Source organism: Artemia franciscana, chromosome 3 (assembly GCF_032884065.1).
Source record: "Artemia franciscana chromosome 3, ASM3288406v1, whole genome shotgun sequence".
In the NCBI taxonomy this organism is placed as follows: Eukaryota; Metazoa; Arthropoda; class Branchiopoda; order Anostraca; family Artemiidae; genus Artemia; species Artemia franciscana.
This window is the reverse complement of record NC_088865.1, coordinates 17,735,154-17,757,134: the sequence shown is the minus strand read 5'-3', so window position 1 is coordinate 17,757,134 and position 21,981 is coordinate 17,735,154.

Genomic DNA, 21,981 nt, shown 5'->3' with positions numbered 1-21,981 from the left:
GCTCCGTGCTTTCAGCTAAAAAAACTTGTTTTTTTTATATAATATGTAATTGAGAACGACAACTCCCCTTCCTCACCGCAGCTCTCAAAGCAAGGCCTGTAAGTTATGCCCTGGGGACATATAAGGTTGTTTGAATAGAAAAGGTGGTCGTATAGGCCTCGGAGGTAGTTTGTTGGATTAGTAATGATAATATTAAATACTTAATCAAGGTTTTGAATATTTAATTTTACTGTACAATACTAAATAATTGGGCTTCAACAAAAATTAATTGGAGAGAGCGTGGTGGAAGTGTATGTAGATCACAGCCTGCAATTAAAAAAGAAGAATATAATTAAAACCTTTTATAAGGTAGCAGAGAAAAGGGCCTTACCTGATTTCCAGGAGGTAAATCAGATGAACCTGAACCAGCTCGCAGTTTCAGAAATAAAATCATAATTCAAGTCACAGTTCTCTTTTCTATATTGTCCTAATGTGAACTTACTACATGTGACATGGGTATAACCAAAGTGGATGAGAGGGACCCTACTGAACCTTCGCTCAGGTGTATCCCCATTTAATTCAACCCCATGTAAATCAACTTATATTACTAAGATGAATATAAATAATATCGATCATTCCTGAATCAGCATAACCGTCAATTTATCCTAGAACAGAAGATTTTTCTAAGCATGTTTTTAAGCTCATGGCTGTTATGAGCCTTGGTTTTCTTTGTGGTAGTTTGCAGCTATTGCCACAACCATGAGATTCAAGACGGGCATGGAAAGTTCTGCAAATTTTCGTATATATAAGACAGACGGAAAAATTATTGTTTTTTAGTGGGCAGAGGAATAGTTTTGTATAGAAGTAGCCTAAAAACACTTACATAACAATTAACCAATGAATGAAGACCACTCTATTCGCGTCAGATTTTATCACCTCCTACAAAACGGGTTGAATTACTCTTTCTAATTATATTTTTAATTTTAGGAGAGTTGAATTGAATGGGGTGGGAGTAAAAAAAGGTTGGGTTAAATGGGGGTTGAGTTGCATGAAGGTTGAATGAAATAATAGTTAAATTGCACGGGAATTAAGTTGAATAATTGTTCTCTTAAACAAGCGGTTGAGTTGCTCCAAGGCTCCATTACACAGGGGGATAGGGTACACGATGGTTCAGTTGTGCAGGGGTTTAGTTAAATGGGGATTAAATTAAACAGGGATTGTGTTAAATGGAAGTTCAGATATACGGATTCAGATAAACGAGGTTTCAGTTGTACGGTAACCGCTAAAACTAGTATAAATCGGAGCAAACTGACTTGGCTTAATACCCAGATTAAACAAAAAAAAGTTTTTTAAAATGAAAGTACGGAGCGACATTAAAACTTAAAACGAACAAAAACTACTCCGTATATGAAAAGGGCTTATCCTCCTCAACGCCCCGCTCTTTACGCCAAAGAAGCTTCAGGCACACCATCCCACACAAATATATGCACTACCTCACTTAACAGTAGATGCACATACATAGAGCCTGTACAACTGTGTGCAAACTGTATTGTAACTGCAGGACAATTTCATTGTGTGCTTCGCAGTGTGTGCAGATTTAGATTCTTATTATAGAAGCAGATGGATCTTTTTCTATCTTTACATTCCTTAATAACCACATCTTTCCAATTCTTTAAAGAATTATATTTACCTTGGCCACCCATATTTACAATAGTGTCGTTGAGTTTGAAGTCCGTAAATCTTCCAGAAAGAGGCAGAAAGTCCATCCAAAGAACAACCCGTCAAATAATTTTTAAAGAAGGTAAAAAGGCATACTCTCTTCTTCTTAAAAAAAAAACTAAACAAATAAAGACTAAACAATTAGAAACGCGAAGTTCGTTCTTTAGAAGACAAACAAACGATGTCCGCCCAACCCAGGCCTATATCAAACCCAGATGTCGCTAGGTCTGATCTAACAGATTAAAAGCCAAACTTCTTCTTAAAAGTGGCGACTCGTTCATTCGTACTTGGTGACATGAATTGAGCAATTTGCGAAAATCTAGCTTCAATCTTTTTTCCTTAACCCAGTCAAATCACCAAACTCGTAGAGTATGCAGCCTAGGTACATACAAATTGTTCAATTGATTTTAGAATAAATAATCCATAGGATTACGTTTATGGGTGCCATGCCGTTTTATCAGAGATGATCAAATATACCGAATTTTTTCAGGCTGGGGTAGGTTTTCCAACTTTATCATTTTAATAAAAGCTCTTCAAATGCTAGAATTTCTTTCAAAATCACTTCAGGAGTAAAAACCTATTTTTCTGTTCAATATAGAAAGTCTAGTTCTCTGAAAATATCTCATTTTGCAGAGGTACAGTAGTTTGAGAAATCAGATGGTTAGAGGATTTCCAAAGCGGTTTTGATACCCAACTATTTTTCAAATTTTGTTCCAAGATCTAAAAGCTCATTTTCAACTCAATGGCAGTTGAATCCATCTTTACCGACCAGTCTCTTCGAAATAATGATTTTCTCAAAAATGAGGTAATTTCCTCATCCAACCCTACACTGATCTTACTGGAGGGGTGAAGTAGAGTTCTTCGTATTGTCCAATGGAAGAGAGTCTTATGAGTCTATGACTTCGGTGAGTCCGATGAGAGAAAAAAAGGAAGAAAAACATTCTTTCGGTAGACCAGTCTGCAAAAAAACACATGCTCATGGGGATGAATAACTTCCCTCCAGCTCTCAGTCTCGTGAAGGGTGAATCCTTCTATTGAGCCGTAGTTACTTAAAATCCCAATAAGATGAATATTCTCTTTTTGCATATGGTAATATCTTTTTGTGACTGGTTACTATTGACACGGATCATTCTTGGCTTATAATGAGGTACCATGCACTATTTGAGAAAATGATTGAAATTATGCAACACAATTCGTTGAGTCCGATGAGAGAAAAAAAGGAAGAAAAACATTCTTTCGGTAGACAAGTCCACAAAAAAAACACATGCTCATGGGGATGAATGACTTCCCTCCAGCTCTCAGTCTCGTGAAGGGTGAATCCTTCTAATGAGCCGTAGTTACTTAAAATCCCAATAAGATGAATATTCTCTTTTTGCATATGGTAATATTTTTTTGTGATTGGTTACTATTGACACGGATCATTCTTGGCTTATAATGAGGTACCATGCACTATTTGCAAAAATGATTGAAATCATGCACCACAATTGCATTGCTATTTTAATACATTTTTGAAAACTAAGGACATACAAATGAATGCAACAAAGTACGGTCTCGGTTCAGTGATCTTCTTCGGTTCAGTGTATCTTTTATTCCATTTGTTGAATGGTATGAGAAAATTAAAAGCATAGTCTTGAAAAAAAAATATAAAAAAATGAATTGATAGAGTTAGCCAAAAAAACCTTGTTATAAGTTGAAAAACTACCATAAGCAGACACTTTCAAAGCATTTTTTCTGGGGTAGGGGTAATAATAAAAACATTTAAAATTTTATTATAGTATATGTACCCACTGAAAGTACTAAGAAATTCAGGAAACTTTGGGATTTTGGGTGGCTTGGCCTCGGCAATTCCTCTGCAAAAGTCTCTTTTTGACCTTCCCCCTGTCTTAGGGAACATCTGATTAATTATGCAGTTTTTCGAGATTTGAAATTAACTTTTTTTATTGTTAGGTTGATTCAGACCACCTTTGGAGAACAGAGGGACAAATTCCAGAAAGTTACCATTTTTAAAGTAATTTTTCAGGAATAAAATCCGCCAATAAAAAAAACTTAGGGGGTGTTTGAAAACCTCAAACTTCCCCCATTCCCCCTTCAAAGGACTTTCGCAATCTGTCTTTGCATGGTCTTCAAGCCTTACAATTAAAGAATAACTTAAAACGTACCAAACTTAAAGCGAACATATGTTAACATAAGCAATAGAAGGGTATGGGAGACAATCAGAGTCAAAATTGAAGTTGATCTAAAAGAAAAGAAACAAAAAACCAAGTCATCCTTAAGCTAGGAAAATCTAAAGTCCGTTTATTCTTATTCCGTTTTAATATGCAGTAAAAGCAAAATTGCTGCTTCTGCGGCCTTTTTAATGGGGACATGCTCTTTTGATGATTTTTGACTTTTGCTTATTGTGCTTTTGATGGGATAGAGATTTTACCATGGTAATTTTGAAACCAATCATGTCTTAAAAAGGCTGGGTTATTTGTCTTCCCAGAAATAAGAGACAACGTGGCTAGCTTACGAAAATACTTCACAAACGTGTACCAATGAAAGTAAAACACTCTTCAGCTATATATGAAAATAATCACTCTTTATCTCGTTGGCTAAACTGTCTATGTGGGCAGTATTGCTTTATACCTATTAAAGCCTCAAATATTCGATAAAATATAATTTCTTTTTTGGCTTGATCTGCCCTCATCCTCGATCTGCAGATCCTTAATGCCTGATTTGCCTTATCTGAAGATGGTATATTAAATCAAAAAGGGGTGGTCAAATGAAACTTAGAAGAGGCACATTTGACTGGAAATGTATAGTTCTAGTTCCCTTATAAGAGTCAAAAGTGATAAAGAGCAAATAACCCCCCCCCCCTTCACTGACATACTCTTTTCCTGAAATGCATTCAATTAATGCATGGTGGAGCATTAATGATCTGATGGAGCTCATCTGAATGGAAGTAAGAAGTCTTTGTGTCCTCGTTTACGAGTCGTCGGATGGTCAGAATGAATGGAGGGCAATCAGTCTCCCCCCAAGCCAATCATTTCCTAAAATACATCCGATCAAAGTTTTAAGTGCGTCTTTATATACAGACCGGGACACTGGGACACAAATGACGACCGGGACACCGGGACACAAGGAATATAAATGACGCCCGGGACACTCAAAGAGAAATCACAGACTGGGACACCGGGACACAAATGACGACCGGGACACAGGGAATATAAATGACGACCGAGACACAGGGACACAACTACAACGGGGACGCCGGGGGTCACATGGGGATATATAAATGACGACGGCAACAAAGGGAATGGTCAATTAGCAATCACCATCAAAATCATCAGGTATAGATCTGAATACGGATTGTTTTCCCATGGACCATAATATGTTGCATGTTCAAGAGTCGGTAAACCTGGCAATCTATTTATATGCAGAGACAATGGGACAGCAAAGAATGTTGTATATTTGCAAGTTTTACGTAGTTAAAAACACACACACACACATATATATATATATATATATATATATATATATATATATATATATATATATATATATATATATATATATATATATATATATATATATATATATATATATATATATATATATATATCTATATTCACAGGTGGGACATAGGGATACAACTACAATGGCACGTGACTAGTATGGCGCGTAACGACTTACGCGCGCAGGGGGGCTTGGGGGGGTGCGAAGCGCCATCCCAACAGCCAGTTAAAATATATATCTCTATTCACAGGTGGGACACAGCGACTCAACTACAATGGCGCGTAACTAATATGTTGCGTTACGACTTACGCGCGAGGGGGTCTTTGGGGATGGCGCGAAGCGCCACCCCAACAGCTAGTATATATATATATATATATAAATAAGTTGTATGTGTGTCTGTCGAGTGACGTCATGTCATCATATCATGTCGTCATGAAGTTAGTTGTCGTCATGTTTGTTATGACGATGACGTCATTAAAGGTATTTAGGACATTCGTTCACGGAAAAATGTTTAATTGTAAAATGACTGAAGAACCTACAATGGCAACAGCTTCGGAAGCTGCTCAAAGAGTCTATGCCAAAAAACTTGCTGCTGATATAGAAAGTAAGAAAAGAAAGCGTGCCGAGGAATCACAAGAACAGCAAGAAAATAGGCTTGCGGCTGATAGAGAAAGTAAGAACAGAAAGCATGCCGAGGAACTACCAGAGCAACGCGAAACCAGACTTGCTGCTAAAAGAGAAAGTGAAAAAAGAAGGTTTGCCGAGGAATCACAAGAACATCAAGAAAACAGGCTTGTGGCTTATAGAGAAAGTAAGAAAAGAAAGCGTGACGAGGAATCACAACAACAGCTTGAAATTAGACTTGCGTCTCAAAGAAAAATCACCAAAAGAAAGCGTGCCGAGAAATCACAAGAGCAACCCGAAAATTTTCGCCTAGCATTCAGGTACAGCCCACTCGATGAGGCTGTTTGGCGAATTCTTGCATTTCCGATACATGAACGTAGTCCAGCTGTTGTTCACTTAGCGGTACATTTACGGAATGGTCAACGTGTTTATTTTTCGGAATCCAACGTGCAACAAAGAGCCCTGAATTCACCGGATACAAAGTTAACTGCTTTCTTTTCGATATGAAAATATGACTCTTTTGCAAAAAAACTGCTGTATACTGAAGTGCCTTCCTATTGCACGTGGAATACTAAAAATAAAGTATTTGAACCTTGAAAAGAGGGTAAGTCAGTCGACGGCCAACCTATCATCTTCAAAGATACCACGATAGGAAGACTCTACACCGTTCGACCCAATCAACATTAATGCTTCTTTCTGTGCCTGCTTTTGGTGAATGTACCCGGTCCGACGTCCTTTGAGTATTTGAGAACTGTAAACGGTACTATACATGACATTTACCGTAGTGCATGCCAAGCTCTGAATTTATTGGAGAATGACCAACACTGGGATAACACTGGGATAGCTCCTACAGAGTTATGGGGAAAATATAAATTGAAAATGTCAGAAGGTAAAGACATTTATGATACAATAATGCATTATGTCGATAACAACGCTGGAGAAATTTCGTTTTGGATGCGCCAGGAGGTACTGGTAAAATGTTTGTGATAAAACTGATTCTGGCATCAGTTCGATCAAAAAATAATATAGCGTTGGCAATTGTGTCGTTCGGAATTCTGCAACATTGCTGCCTGGTGGAAGAACTGCTAATTCCGCTTTGAAATTTCCTCTGAATTTGCATTCTACAGAAACTCCCACGTGCAATATTTCTGAATCATCTGGGATGGGTAAGGTATTGCAGCAATGCAAACTTATTATTTGGGACGAGTGCAAAATGGCACACAAAAAATTGCTCGAGGCTCTGGATCAATGTTTGAAAGATTTGCGAGGGAATTCGTACCCTTTGGCATCACATTAATATTGCTTGCAGGAGATTTCAGGCAAACATTACCTATAATACCTAGATCAACCCCTGCAGACGAAATGAATGCTTGCCTGAAAAATTCTAATTTATGGGCACACGTAAAAACATTAAATTACCTACAAATATGCGTGTCCGATTGCAAAACGATGATTCTGGTCAAACATTTTCAGATCAATTCCTGGCAATTGGAAACGGAAAGCTCCCAGTAAACTCAATTTCAGGACGTGTACAATTACTTGCTGAATTCTGTAATTTACTGACGTCCAAAAATGAATTGATTGAAAAAGTATTCCCGAATATTCTAGATAATTTTAAAAATAATAAAAGGCTAAGCGAACGAGGGATTCTTGCACCCAAAAATATATATGTCCACGAAATCAACAATATTGTTTTGACCAAGATTCGAGACCAGGCAGTCCTTCACAAGTCAGTCGACACAGTTTTGGAACCAAATGAGGCGGTTAATTATCCATCTGGATTTTTAAATTCCGTGGATATTTCAGGGTTTCCACCACACGAGCTACAACTAAAAATAGGCGTACCAATAATACTGTTAAGAAATATCAATCCACCAAAGCTTTGGAATGGCACGCGACTCGCCGTAAAAAAAAAATGAAGAACGTAATAGAGGCCACAATCTTGACAGGGCCTTTTGAGGGTGAGACTGTTCTTATTCCTCGCATTCCCATGATTCCAGCGGATATGCCTTTTCAATTTAAAAGATTGCAATTCCCAATTCGATTAGCATTTGCAATCACCATCAACAAAGCTCAAGGTTAATCATTAGAAAAATGTGGTATAGATCTTAAGACTGATTGTTTTTCCCATGGATAATTGTACGTTGCATGTTCGAGGGTCGGTAAACCTGACAATCCATTTATATACAGTGGCAATTGAACAGCGAAGAATGTTGTATATTCGCAAGTGTTACGGGGGTTTTATTGAAATAAGGAGTTTGGTGGGAAGTTTTGCTTAAGGGGGGTTTTAGCCGTGAGGTGCTTGGGACTTTTCTAAATCTTGGTAGCTTAATGTGGATAAGGGATGGTGGAGCTAAATTACTAGCAGAACAAAAAGGCCTTGTAGATAATCCCCAGTAACCTGGGAGACAGAATCATCTCGTGATGTTCGAGGTCTCCTGAAATAATATAGATTCCCTTGGGATCGTACCTGAAGACTAAAGGAACTGTACCTGATGCCCTAGTACATAGAAAAAGATAATTAAGAACAATTAGATTTTATTTACTTACAGCATACAACTCTGGGTAAAACAATTCCAACAATTTATAGCATTAAAGGGTGCACATGAGCACTTGAACTTCACTATCATAAGATTTTCATAAAACTGTACTACCAATTGCCTGGGTCGAGCTAATATACCTCCAAGACTTAAACCAGAACTTTGGGGACGATTTCTGCATCTGACCTCTCCTACGGATGTCGCAATACGACTGGTATTCCCACTTGTGAAACAACCAGTTTCTACTCTCCAGAGATAAAATAGGAATGTTTTCTTTTTGAGTTCAAAGTGACATATGAATCATTGATAGACTTGATTTCGATTGGTGGAAAAAAGAAACATTTCTACTCTTTGTTTGACTTGTGTTTAAAGGCACGTAGCCCATAAGGCATTGCATAACTGCTACAGCATCAGAATCATGTGACTAGTCTCAGCTCCCTGAAGTTGTTTTCGTAACAAGGATTTCCCTTCTGGTTTAGAGTTGAAAGTGCAAAGGCTAAATAAACCAGTTTGTTGGTTTCATAAGGAACATTCGACTTGTGTCTAAAGGCACGTAGTCCACAAAGTATTGAATAACTGCTAAATTCTATAAGATTTTATTTTAAATCTTTTTCTAATTTGAAATTTATTAAACGGGTATGACTGAGAATTTTTGTCCTGAACTTAAGAATTTCTGGAAGAGTATGGATGAGAGATTTGGTCCTGTATTTGAGAATTTCTAAGGGTGTATGAACGAGAGATTTGGTCCCGAATTTTATAGAGGGGGGGGGGGGCTGGTCTATATGTTACATATCCCCCTTCCCGTTGTGGATTGATGTCCCCATCAATCAGTCTAATCCCTTTCTTTAAACATTGCATTTAATCCTTATTGTCTATAAACATTTTATTATAATTCCATAACCTTATAATGATGATTTAAAATTTTAGAAATATTTTCCTTCACCTTTTATATATTTATATCCTGCACCTAGCACTAAAAAAATTTACATAACAGCACTTAACATTAACTGTTATTACACATGAATACCTGGTTCCAATTGTTTGTTTTTATTTGAAGTACAAACAATTTATTTAACTGTTATATTTAATCCTCAATTGATCCCAGGCATTTTAACAATAAAGTGTAAAATATACAACAATATACAAAAAGATTACCACTGGTACTTTTATTTAATTTAAATTATTAATTCACTATTTGGCACTTTTAATTGTTTATCACTTATTATTTTAGAATATTATTTTCACACCAATCACAATTTTCGTGTTCTTGCCCTATTTACTGATTGAACAATATAATGTTATTTTCTAATCTATCACCTTTAAGTGTTTTTGCTGCTTAAAAATTTAACGATTGTAAAGACTGTCTTGTTTTTACGCTTTTATAAAATGGGAAGCGCGGGACCCGGAATCACCTATCCCCAGCAGTTTAAGTACAAAAGTACCGCCGGTACTACGTCTCTTCCGTCCCGTTCCCGCTCTCTTCTGCATTTTAAGCGTTATCTTTGTTGATTTTAATTCAATCGACTGAGGTAGTATCTAAAACCTTACTTTGTAGTTGATTTCAAAGTCTTTAAAACTAGGATTTAGGATGTTCTGTTCTAAATCTTCATCTAGGTCTGTGACGTTGCTGATATGGGTTTCCATATTGAATCAGGAAAACATCTATGGTGTCTTTGTGGGAATATTGTGGTTGTCCTCGCTGGCTGGATGTTATGTCTTCTCTAGTACACGGCGTTCAGTCAGAAAGATGAATATGATTCCAGTAAATAGTTGGTGCTATTTGGGATTTCACTTTGGTGATAGCATGTTTGGTTGAATCAGATGTGTTTTTCGGGCATTCTTCGGCGGTTGATAAATCATGATAGGTGCTAATCCAGTCTTTGACCATGACGTTCGTTGGCCAATGTCAAGAATATGCCAAATTCTGTAATAAAAATTTTCCAAGCAGAATCATGTTGTCAACATATAAAATGATACTAGTGATACGATAACATGAAGCACTGTTGTAACATAAAATTGCATAATAATAACATATAATTGCATAACAGTAATATTGTTTTTAAAATTCAAAGGGAAATTGAATGTACAATTTCTTGTAAGAAATTTTAAATTCTAATAGTTTTCAGGTACATTCGAAGTAACGTGAGGTATATGAGTTTATATAGTAATTAAGGATATTTTTATGGTTATTACACTATTACTATATTATTATGATGACATATAAATATGAATAAACTGAACAAAAGAGGGTGGTTGAATATAAGATTACATAGAGGTCTTAATTTATTCTGGATCATACTTTAATCCAAAAGAAATTTGAACTTCCAATGCGTGATTAGTCGAAAAGTAATATATATTGCATCATAGCCTTTCAATCATCACGCCTTGGAATATTTTTAGTTTGAAAATTGAGTAGTAAAATTACAAAAGACGACCTCTTAAATCTCTTGCACATAAGAAAAGAAAGGAACGAATTTTTCGTACTTAATGGAGGTGTATATTTACATAAGATTTTCTGCCAAGAGTATTTCTGATTTATATGCCAAAAAATAATACAATATGTTGTATCATAGCCTTTTAGTTGTTAAACACCAATAATATTTCCTACAGTAGGGAAAAGATATTAACGTACGAGAAAATACCTCTCAATTTTCCCGGATTATTACATCTTCCCTGTTAAAATGGCTTAAATATCATCAGGAGCAGTAGGGTTCAATTGATGCATCTCTTGTACTTCAATTGCATCATTATTTATCCTTTTTCGCTTCAGGAGTTTCCCATAGTTAATTGTTAGTAGCGCTCTTATTGTTAGTGAAATAAGAAATACCATGAATATAGTGATTATAATATTATACCATGAGTTTGGTGAGAACAACCTGTATTGGCTCTCCACATATTTCAACCTTTGGTCTTCGTCAGTGAATAAGGGTATTTGCATATATAACGCTTCCTTTATTTTTGATAATTACATTGTACCTTTAATCTTTTCTATTTTTGGCCATATGAATGTTTTAGATTCCTCATCATTTATATTCGGAATCGTAAAGGAAAAGTTTATTCCTTGAAAATTTATTTTTTTGGGCTCATGACGTTAGTGCTGGTTGTGATTAGAGGTGTTTGGACAGTTGTTTCTTTAGTTACGAGTCTGCAACCTTGTTTGATTGTAATAGTTCCAACATCTTGTAACAATATTTCGGTTCGATAGCTGGGGTCAATTTTTTTTGTATTGTTATAGCAGGATAGGGTTCCTACCGTCTTTTTAGGTACTGTAAATAACCATAAATCGATCCGTAAATTAATGAAAGTTTCTCTTTTGGTATTTCCTATTAAGGCTTCACAAGAATCTGGGATATTTTGTTGCTGTGATTCCTTTAGGAACAGATCTAGCATACAAGATCCCATCTTTACGTTATATATATAGGTAATGTTAGTTGGCAGACCAAATTTTTAAATGACACGCACTCTTTTAATTCTTCGGCATTTGCTAGTGCGTATTTTCTTCTGTCCTGATCTATTAACATATACTCAGCTTCTGGAATGATGCTCATGAGGGAGTTTGTCTCTTTAATGTTGATGGGGAAGGTAGATATTTTGTACAGGTCATATATGGATTGTTGATTAATTAATGTAATTGTGACTACTGCAAACAGTTGTTCATTGATCTCGGTGATATGCACCTGTAGTTTGGTATAATATAAAAACAAGTTAGCTACTTCTGGTTCTACCGGTAAGTGGAGACCAAATGTTAAGTGAGTTTTTATTTCGCTTAGGATGTTCTTAACGTCCGACGGATCTACTAAGTCGTAAGAAAGGGATCCTCCTGTTAATTCAAATAACGCGAATTCAAATTTACTGACATCAGTTGCCAAGTTCAACAATGACATAATAACTATGTCAAGTGACACCATTGTTAGGCTTGAATCAGAGATTACTCTATCTACTTCATTTTTTAAGTAATTCATTGTGCTGACCGTTCTTGAGATTTTCTTGGATATGGCCTCAATTTTGTCTTTTTGATAATTGGCGATACTTGCTTGTATTTTTTGTACATGTAGTGTTGTATTCATGGCTGTGTTAAGCCTTTTAACATTATCTCTTAATATGTTTAAATCTTCTTCGGTCGACAAACCGAATAGTCGAGAATCAAGCTCCCTTACTATTGGGATTAAACTTTTTGATCTTTTATATTTACTCCTCCGGAAAAATACTTCAAATATACGTGTTGTGCTTTGTTTAAGTTTTTGTATTTCTGTATTGAATAGTTCAAATAACGATTCCAACCTTTGTCTATATAATATAAGGTGTGCCTGATGAGTTGATATTTTATGAGCATTTTCCATAGTTAATTCCGGGAGGGGTTCTAATTCATTCTTTGCTGGTTCGTCAGCCATGGCCAGTCGTGCACAAGTTTTTTTACCGTCTATAGTCCAAAATTCTCTTCTGTGATACTGATCTTGGCATATTTTGTCTCCATTTATGCATTGAGTTCTACCATAGTAAGCGTCAACAAAAGGGATTTGCCATCTAACTTGTATTCTTCCTTTCTTCGTTGACGTCCATACCCAGCTAGTTGATCGATATGTTTGCCTCACTGTTATTAAAATTTCATCGTGGTTATTTGGCATTAGTATACCAGGGATAGTTTCTGTAGTAATTTCTGACATTGAGGTGTCTAACTCAATTTGTTGTGGGTCAGTAGTTGTGGGGTTTGACGCGGGGAATGTTTCTTCCACTTCTGTTACTGGGGTATGTTCAGTTTCGATTGTAGTTGGAGTAAATTCAGTTTCTGCTGTGGTTTCCTCGTTCTGAGTATCATACTTCCAGAAGGTAGTCGTTTCATATTTTTTTGAGGTGCTTTTGGAGATTTCCATTAATTCGTTTGTGTTTTCTTCGGTATTAGAAGTAAGATGTGGAATATGAGGGGTCGTATTGATTTTAGTAGCTTCTGTTGTAACGTTTATTATTCTACAAAAGTATTGGCATTTAAATTCGTATTTCGGTTTGCTGGTACCATTAGTGGAATTTAATTCCTACTTCAATATTTTCTATACCCCTTATTATCTCTGGTATTTTATTTGTTCTTGTTACTAGGTCAGATACAATGTTTGTTGTTTGTGTTTCAATTGTAGCGGTTTGTTGTGTGTTTGGGGAAATATTTATTATGTTTATCGTTTTGCCTTCTGTTGGCTTTATTTCAGAGATTCATTTCCTCTTGTACAGCTTTCTCAGCTTTGTTAGCTTGTTATGGTCCATTCCATAGTTCTTTGAAGAAATTCCATAATGTGGGCAATTCGTTTAATAGTGCTTATTGCCCATCATAAAATTTTCTTTGTCTGAGTTGGGTCTTAATTGGTTTAATTATATTTTGGGCCAATTTATCGGAATCTGAGTTTTGGTTTTTGTTAATTGATCTCTTTTTTCTCTTTTCAATGGCTTTCCCGAGTCCTATAGCTTTGTCAATTTCGGCCATTTTTGCATCAAAATCATCAACTATTCTTTTTATTTTGATTTTGGGACAGGTAGGGGATAGTATGTCTTTCTTTTTCTTATGGTTGCTTTTGCTTGCTTGTAGTCCCTTGTCTGATTTTAAAAATTGAAAAATTGATTCTTTTAGGTTATATGTATTCCTCTCCAGTCTCATAACTTATTGGAACAATGTTTCAAATGGTTTAGGGTCTAGCTTAATAAATATTTTCCAAGCGTTGTTACTAGTTAGAAGTGAATTTTCGTGTTTGAATATTATCCCATGTTTTACGACATCTTGCGTACGAGCATTTATACACATGGTCATCAAAAATGTTAAGATCATCATTTCTTATCTGTAATTAATGTTTAATTAATTATCTTTTGAATAAACCTGGTAGGGAAAAAATGAATTGTGTTACAATGAGATTGATTAAATAGTATTTGAATTGCTGAGCATAGATTAATCTGACGGGCTAATAACCTTGTTTAATTACCAACAAATAATGTTAAAATAGTTAGTTTAAAAATATCAACAAATATCAATCGGGGCTGAGAACGGAAGTGATCGTTTTTTTCATAACACTAATCAACAATCAAGCAGTTCGTGGTAACGAACTGTAATAAGTAGCGATCCGTATCAATAGTAACGAAATTCTAAAAAATGGAATTTCGATGCTAAAAGACAAAGTAAAAGAATTGAATTTTCAATCTAATTCTCTATATATACGTTTCATCAATTTTAGTCTTTGTCATCAAAAGTTACGAGGCTGAGAAGAGGTGCCTTATTTTGGAAAAATAGGGGGAAACATTTTCTAAAACTCATAGAATCTTAACAAAAATCATACCATTGCATTTGGCGTATCAGAGAACCTTATAGCCGTAATTTTAAGCTCCTATCTTCAAAAAATTGGAATTTTTTGGCAGGAGATTAGTCACGGGTGTGTGTTTTAGAAGATAAAACAATAATACTTTGAGGTTGTACTCACTGGGTATTTTAATACGTACCTTGTCAACAAATTAAAGAACGAATTTGAGACTTACTAATAATTTATCAGTGACTTTCTTGAAATGGTTTGTTTTTGGGCCTGGGATGGGGTTAACTCAAGAACTACTTTATGTTCATTACTCGCTACTAAAAGAGAGCTTAGGGGGAGATGGATAGTATTTTGCAACATTTATATTAAAGTTATTTTATTGTTTATAAAAATGCCTGGATATTGAAGAAAATAATAGCATTTGCGTTTTGAGAGGATCGCCGTTAAACTTCTTCATATTATTAAGCAATTGAGAACGAAAATTATTTAAAATTTTGCTAAACAAGAGGACAATTTTTCTTACAACACATATCTGATAAAAGTATGAAATAATTTATTTGTTTGATTTTGCCTGAAGCTTAAATTACTAATTATGTAGTTGTAATAGGACGGTGGGCTTATTTTATTGTTAATGTTTTAATTTATGGTTTCGATTAATTGGTTAAAATTTCGTTATGGATTGGTTAATGCAGTTTAAAGTTTAAAATTAGGAATTATTATTATATTATAAGATTATAAGGCCTAGTAACAATGTTTCAAAGATCACAGCCTTTTTTTTGTATGCACTTTGAGAAATAATCATAGCTATTCCAAAATTGGCACGAATTCGCTGAGGGTGTCATATTGAGGTAAAATAGTTTGACTTTCGACAAGTTAAGTGTTCTTTTGCATTTGAACTCCTTCCAGCTCAAAATTAAGTAGCTTAGTTGTTAAAACAAATAAAATAAAACCTTTGACCTCTATTTAAGTTGACCTATAATTTAAATTTAGTAGAAATTTAGTTTAACTTAAAGAATAAGTCGTAGGCTATTATTCTTCTAATATAAGTTTATATTGTCTCATAACTAAGAAGAGGTTGTATTATAATTGTTTAAGAAAAGTTAAATTATTAGACTAAAAATTTCGAAAATTTTACAACTTTCTACCATTTTTTTTTTTTTTTCTAAGAATATTTGTTATAAATCATATTTTTCCAGCCAAGTTTCAGACAAAGAGTTATTTAAACTACTCTGTTTTGTAGAATATTGTCGGGGAAGGTAAGATATATAATTTAAATTTATACACATACATATAATAATAATAATAATAATAATAATATTTATTACCCACAAAGAGAAAAAATTAATAAACAAAGCAAAAACAAAATTACACGTAACTCAACAATGGCATGCACAATAAATCTAATATAACAAAGAAAAACAGTATAATAAAATAGACTAACAGATCAATTGAACAGACAAAGTAAAGCTGCATTGATAACTAGAAATATTTAGAAACACAGTATAGACCGCCACTCATGTTTTGCATTCATCAAGTTCATCATTTATTATTAACCCATAAAGATAACCCTACGGAGAAAAGAAAAAGCAAACGAAATTAACAAAACGACCAAAAAAAAAAGAAACTAAATACTTATCCTACATAATACATAAATAACAAGAGAAAATATAACTAAACTAGAAAGATAACTTATAAGAAGAAGAGGATTATGGCAGCATCGCCCCATACAGGGAATTATTCATGCAGAGAGATCGGAAATAGCGAGACAGCCGATATATACATACATACATACATACATATATATTTATTTCCCATCAAAAGAAACAGATAGAAAAAAACTCACTACAGAAGAACACACAAGAAATGTTTCAAGCATAGACCGACCAATAGGAATCCCCAAATAAACTATGTGTTCGGCAAGCCGAACAGTAGCACCACCCAGCCTAATGTCAACAGCAGGCCCTTGCTTAACATTAAACAACAACACATCAGATTTCTTTTCGTTAAACTGAAGGCCTATTTTTCCATATTCTACTTGAAGCTGGATAAAATTCTTCTCTAAACCGTGAAGGAGGCGGCTCAAATTAAGTACATCGTCTGCATAGCTTATTAACGATAGATCAATTCCTCTCAGAATGTATGTTAGATTTGACTTAGATTGTGGTTTAACGATGCTGTTATTAAATGCGGTAGGTGATGTCAATGCACCCTGCCTTACACCTTTTTCAATGGGGAGGACCGGGTTATTTGTCAGGTTTGGTGTTATTGGTAGCTTAAGCCTAGCTTTCAAATTTTTATACATATGATATAAAGGGTTTAACATACTTGGATCAACACCTACTAGGCCCATATCTAAAATAATCTGCTCATGAATTAGTGAATCAAAGGCCTTTCTGACATCAAGTGCAGCGAGAGCTATACTCTCACCGCTTTTCTCAGCATCTATCAGAGCCGAAACAAGAGCGGAAAGAGCGTGGCCACAACCAAGACTAGGCTGAAAACCGAATTGATGGTCTGGGACTGTGCATTTCGACCGCAGTTCATCGACAATAAGTGCCTCAAATAACTTGCAAAAAACTGTAGCCACAGTTATAGGTCAGAAAGACGAGCACTGGCTAAGTGGCTTTCCATTTTTAGGCACAGGTGTTAATATTCCTATTGAAAAGGAATCAGGCACTATACCCAGGTTAAAAATTATTTGAAAAAGAAGGGCAAGGTGCTCAAGGAACAACTCGCTGCAAAACAGCAGGTGCTTAATTGATATACCATCGCAACCACGCGATTTCTTTTTTTTTTTAGTTTTCTAATAGCAGAACGGATAGAACACCTCGTAATTTTAACACCCGGACTGTTTTCTTCTCGCTTTCGTGAGAAGAAATCATCCAGTTTCACACCGAAGCTTTTTTGTAGCTTGATATCAGGAGCCGAAAATTCATTTCTATAATGTTGAACCCAATTATCTCGAGATATTGAGGTCATTGTTACATGAGATCTTTCTTTAAACAATGAAGACCAAAGTTTATTTGGGTGGGTAAGTATAGCCTGAGATGAAGAACGAATAATTGCACTACGGTGTAGTGAAAGTTCTTTCGCGAATTTACGTTTATTATGAATTCGAAGCTTATTCACCCACCCGTCTCGAGGACATCCAGCCTCATGCCAAACCGAAAGCCAGAATTTAGCCAAACTACAGGCGTTTTGAAGATTAACATTTGCAGACCAGCCTGGTACTTCGGTACCAGGCCACACCCGTCTAAATAGTACAGCTGACTGTTCAGCGAGACGTAATGCGTGCACAAGCTCACCACAATAAATATTCAACCAAATTCGTGATCCGCCAGATTGTTCTTAGAACTAACCATCAGCAGATCAAAAGGAACGCGGATTTTTGAAGCAAGTTCATCACAAGTCAACTGAAATGAACTCATAGACGCACGTTTCCAATCACAAACAAAATACGGACGCTTCTGGAGCCTTCCAGGAGGAGGCGGAACACTACTATTTAAATCAATATTGAAAAACAATGGAAAATGGTCAGATGTAAAATTTGAATCAGAAACAAGAACCTCACTCGGTGTAAGTGATCGAGTGTGCATAACATGATCTAGGTTTGACATACTTCCCGAATTATGGTTATATGAAAAATTCTTATTCTTAGACGCGAGCATAAATTCATCACCTAGCATACCGAGTAACAAATTAGCACGATTAGAACTTGAACTGTTGTTGCCACTCGGGTTTTCAAGATCAAAGTTAAAGTCACCTTTTATCAGACACGAAAATCCATGCTTTTTTATTTTATCAAGACATTTGGATAGCCTTGCAATACTTATGGCAAACTGTCTATCTGATCGATCCTCACGATAGTCCATAGGGAGGTAAACATTCACTATAACCATATCTTGGATTTTGATAGCGAGAAAGTCCAATGCTGAGTCAAACATAGAAGTGGATAGAGAGGATCTAACGTAAGTCGCAAGGCCGCCAGATGGCCGGCCATGAGTGCGAGAGCATTTGGCTGCAACTGTAAAAACTTGATGGTTTGGTGACAGGTTCAATAACGGAAGGCTGAGAGAGGTTGCAAAATGTTCCTGCAAACACAAAATATAATATCTTGAAAGAAGGTCCTCGATAAAAATAGACCGGTTAAGGATATTTCCATTTAAATTCCACGTTGCAACTGCATGCTTAGCACAAGCGGGTTCTATATTCATTGTGGTAGGGAATTCATATTGATTATCGCTTTATTAGCTGGACATCTTATAGTGCACAAATTGTCCTTCGTGGATGTGTGATCAGAAGCACCACAACGACCACATATAGGCGTCAATACGCAATTAGTCGCTAAGTGACCATTTCTATGGCACGAATAACATCTTTTTGGGAGAAATTTTAATTCTTCAGAAGGCAGGTTCTCATAACCTATTTGGACTGAGACTGCAAGAAAGTGTTCGAGATCCTTACTGGTCCCGAAGTACAGCTTGAACACTTTGGAGCGCTCAAAGCTACCGATTTCTATTGCTTTTAATGCACATGGAACAAGGGATTCTATATCAGTCTGGGTCATACTAGGTGGAACCTTTTTCAAAACAGCAATAAAAATTTTCTCTTTGAGCATGGCAGAGACCTCAGGCTTACTAACTTTCATTTTCTCAACGATCTTTTCAGCAAAAGATTTGGACTTGACGAATAATTTCCAGTCCTGTCTCACCTTTTTTAGCTCACTCTTCGGCTGAGTTGGGGCAAATGGTGTCCAAAAACTGCTTGCGAGCAATGGGATTATCAAAAGACTTTGGCATTTTAAGAACAATGGCATAGGATGTCTGGGGATTGACTGTTACAGGATTGGCGGGGCCTGGGACACTACTCGCTGAAGGGCAGCAGAGGCTCTGTACTTTAGCCGTAGACACAAATTTCTTAAATTCTAGACATAAATCATTTACCTTGCGGGTTAACGTAGCACTTGCCTCGCCAGGAACTGTGGGGACTTCGTCCGGTTCGTATATAACAAATTTCGGCAGTTCCACTGAGTTCTTATCAGAGTAGTCTAAAATTTTCTTAATGTCTACAAATTTATCAGCAACTTTCAGCCTTTCACTTGGTCGAGTAGTATAATTCGCCACAGACCAAATTTTTTTCTTCGCTTCGCTCACCAGATTGTCGGCGAAAAAATCGCAACCAGTTTTAATAATATCGGCATTTACATTACCTTTTGATTTCGCCCGCAAGGCAAAATTTAGTATAGCGTTACGTATTAGTCTATTCGGCTGCATCCCATGAAATGAATGTGTATTAAACATGTAGTTTAATATAGCCTATAGTTTAAAATAATAGCATTCATGTTTAATTTAGTATTTAATATTATAGTTTAAAATAATAGCATTCATGTTTAATTAGAAATTCTTTAAATTTTTAACCAACGGAGTTGGTTATGGGTTTAATGTAACACCAAAGAGATGGTCTATATTACATTTAATTGGTTTCCTATACACAATTGTGATTTATAATCTTAAGGAGAATTAAGTTCCTTACTCTCCAACAAGAGTTTTGCTATTGTACTATTTGTTTAGGTTGAAAGGAAATTAAATTACTTTATTAATGTATGTACATTTTTTCAGCGCATAGTGCAGTTTGGTAAACACTTTTTTTTATGCAGCACATCGAATTTTAGTTCTATACGGCACGTAGCGTAGCGCATTGTGGTACATCTTAGTTTTAGTTAGGTTTTCTTTTTTATGGGACACAGCACAGCGCGATATGGCGCAATTTTATACGGTTATTATTTTTTTTTTCCATTAATTCATTTCTTGTATAAAACATTTTGGTTAGTTAAGAATTAGGTAAGTGTGTTGTTTTCAACTTGACTGAATAAAAAAAAAACGCATTTTTCCATTAGGTGGAATTACCTTCCTAGCGCAATTATTTATGTCGACTGAAGATGTGCATTATAATTACAGCATCTTCGAAATACCTTTAGATTTGAAGTGCTTGCTAATCAGATAAGACCTGAATATTACACAGGTTTATTATATGCGAAATTTACGACTTGTCATTTAGGCTCATAAACAAGTTTCTCTTGACTTTTCAGAAAATTATAATTGAAAGTTTTATTAGTGTACGCTATGGGGAATGTACCAGGATGTCCTTTTATTGTTTTGGAATTTAAATTGAGTACAATGTCCTACATTGTAAGCTGATATATGCAATTTCTCGATAGGATAAGGCAACAATGTTGACCTTGATATTAAGGGTTCATCTCATTTGTCGTAATTATAAAAGTCGTTGTCTTACCGTTCATTGTTCAGTTATCAAGATGGAAACATTATGGTTGATATATAAGTATATCTCGTGGACATTTTCTTATCCATTATAGTCATTGTGTTTTGAAGTTTTCTCAAAGTTTGGACCATGCTATGAATCCATGTAGACTTGGACAAGGTAAGAAGTTGTATTTTGTTAAATGTATTTGGTACTTTTAAAATTAATGAAAAAAATGTTTTTCCTTTTATTACGCGCTATGGTTACACATAGTTGCTCCGCCTTCTTTTTTCCTTAGCCAATCAAATCTTACCGATGATTAGGCTGTATTGTTTAGAGAAAAAAAATTTGACTTAATTTGAGGGAATTGGAGTGAATTAATATATATATCTATATATATATATATATATATATATATATATATATATATATATATATATATATATATATATATATATATATATATATATATATATATATATATATATATATATATATATATATATATATATATATATATATATATATATATGTATATATATATATATATATATATATATATATATATATATATATATATATATATATATATATATATACATATATATACATATACATACACACATACACACACGTATAAGTTATTTTTTTTCCTTATAAGCGGTCAATAGGCTAAGCGTTAAGATTAGATTTTCCGAATGTGGTATATTCTGACATTTATGTATAATGGCCTGTAAAATCCTTACAAGATTAGCAGTTTTGGTAATTTCAAAAATATTTAAATTATTATAGGCATATGGATAAAGGTAGTTGTATGGAGGTTATTTTTTTGTTTTAGCAATGTTAGTGTTGGTAAGCAAAATTTATTTATAAATTTATTACCTTGCGAACATATTTCCTGTTTCGTTCTCTTTTCCTTTTCCTGAAACGTTTTTTTTTCAAATTTAATCACTTTTAGGGGCTTTTTTTCAGATGTTATTTCTGATATTATTTCGTAATAATTTTCTTTGCTTTTTGCCCGGATTCAAGACGCACAAAACTGCTTAGACGAAATATATGATACTTGTCACGAGATGATAATTACT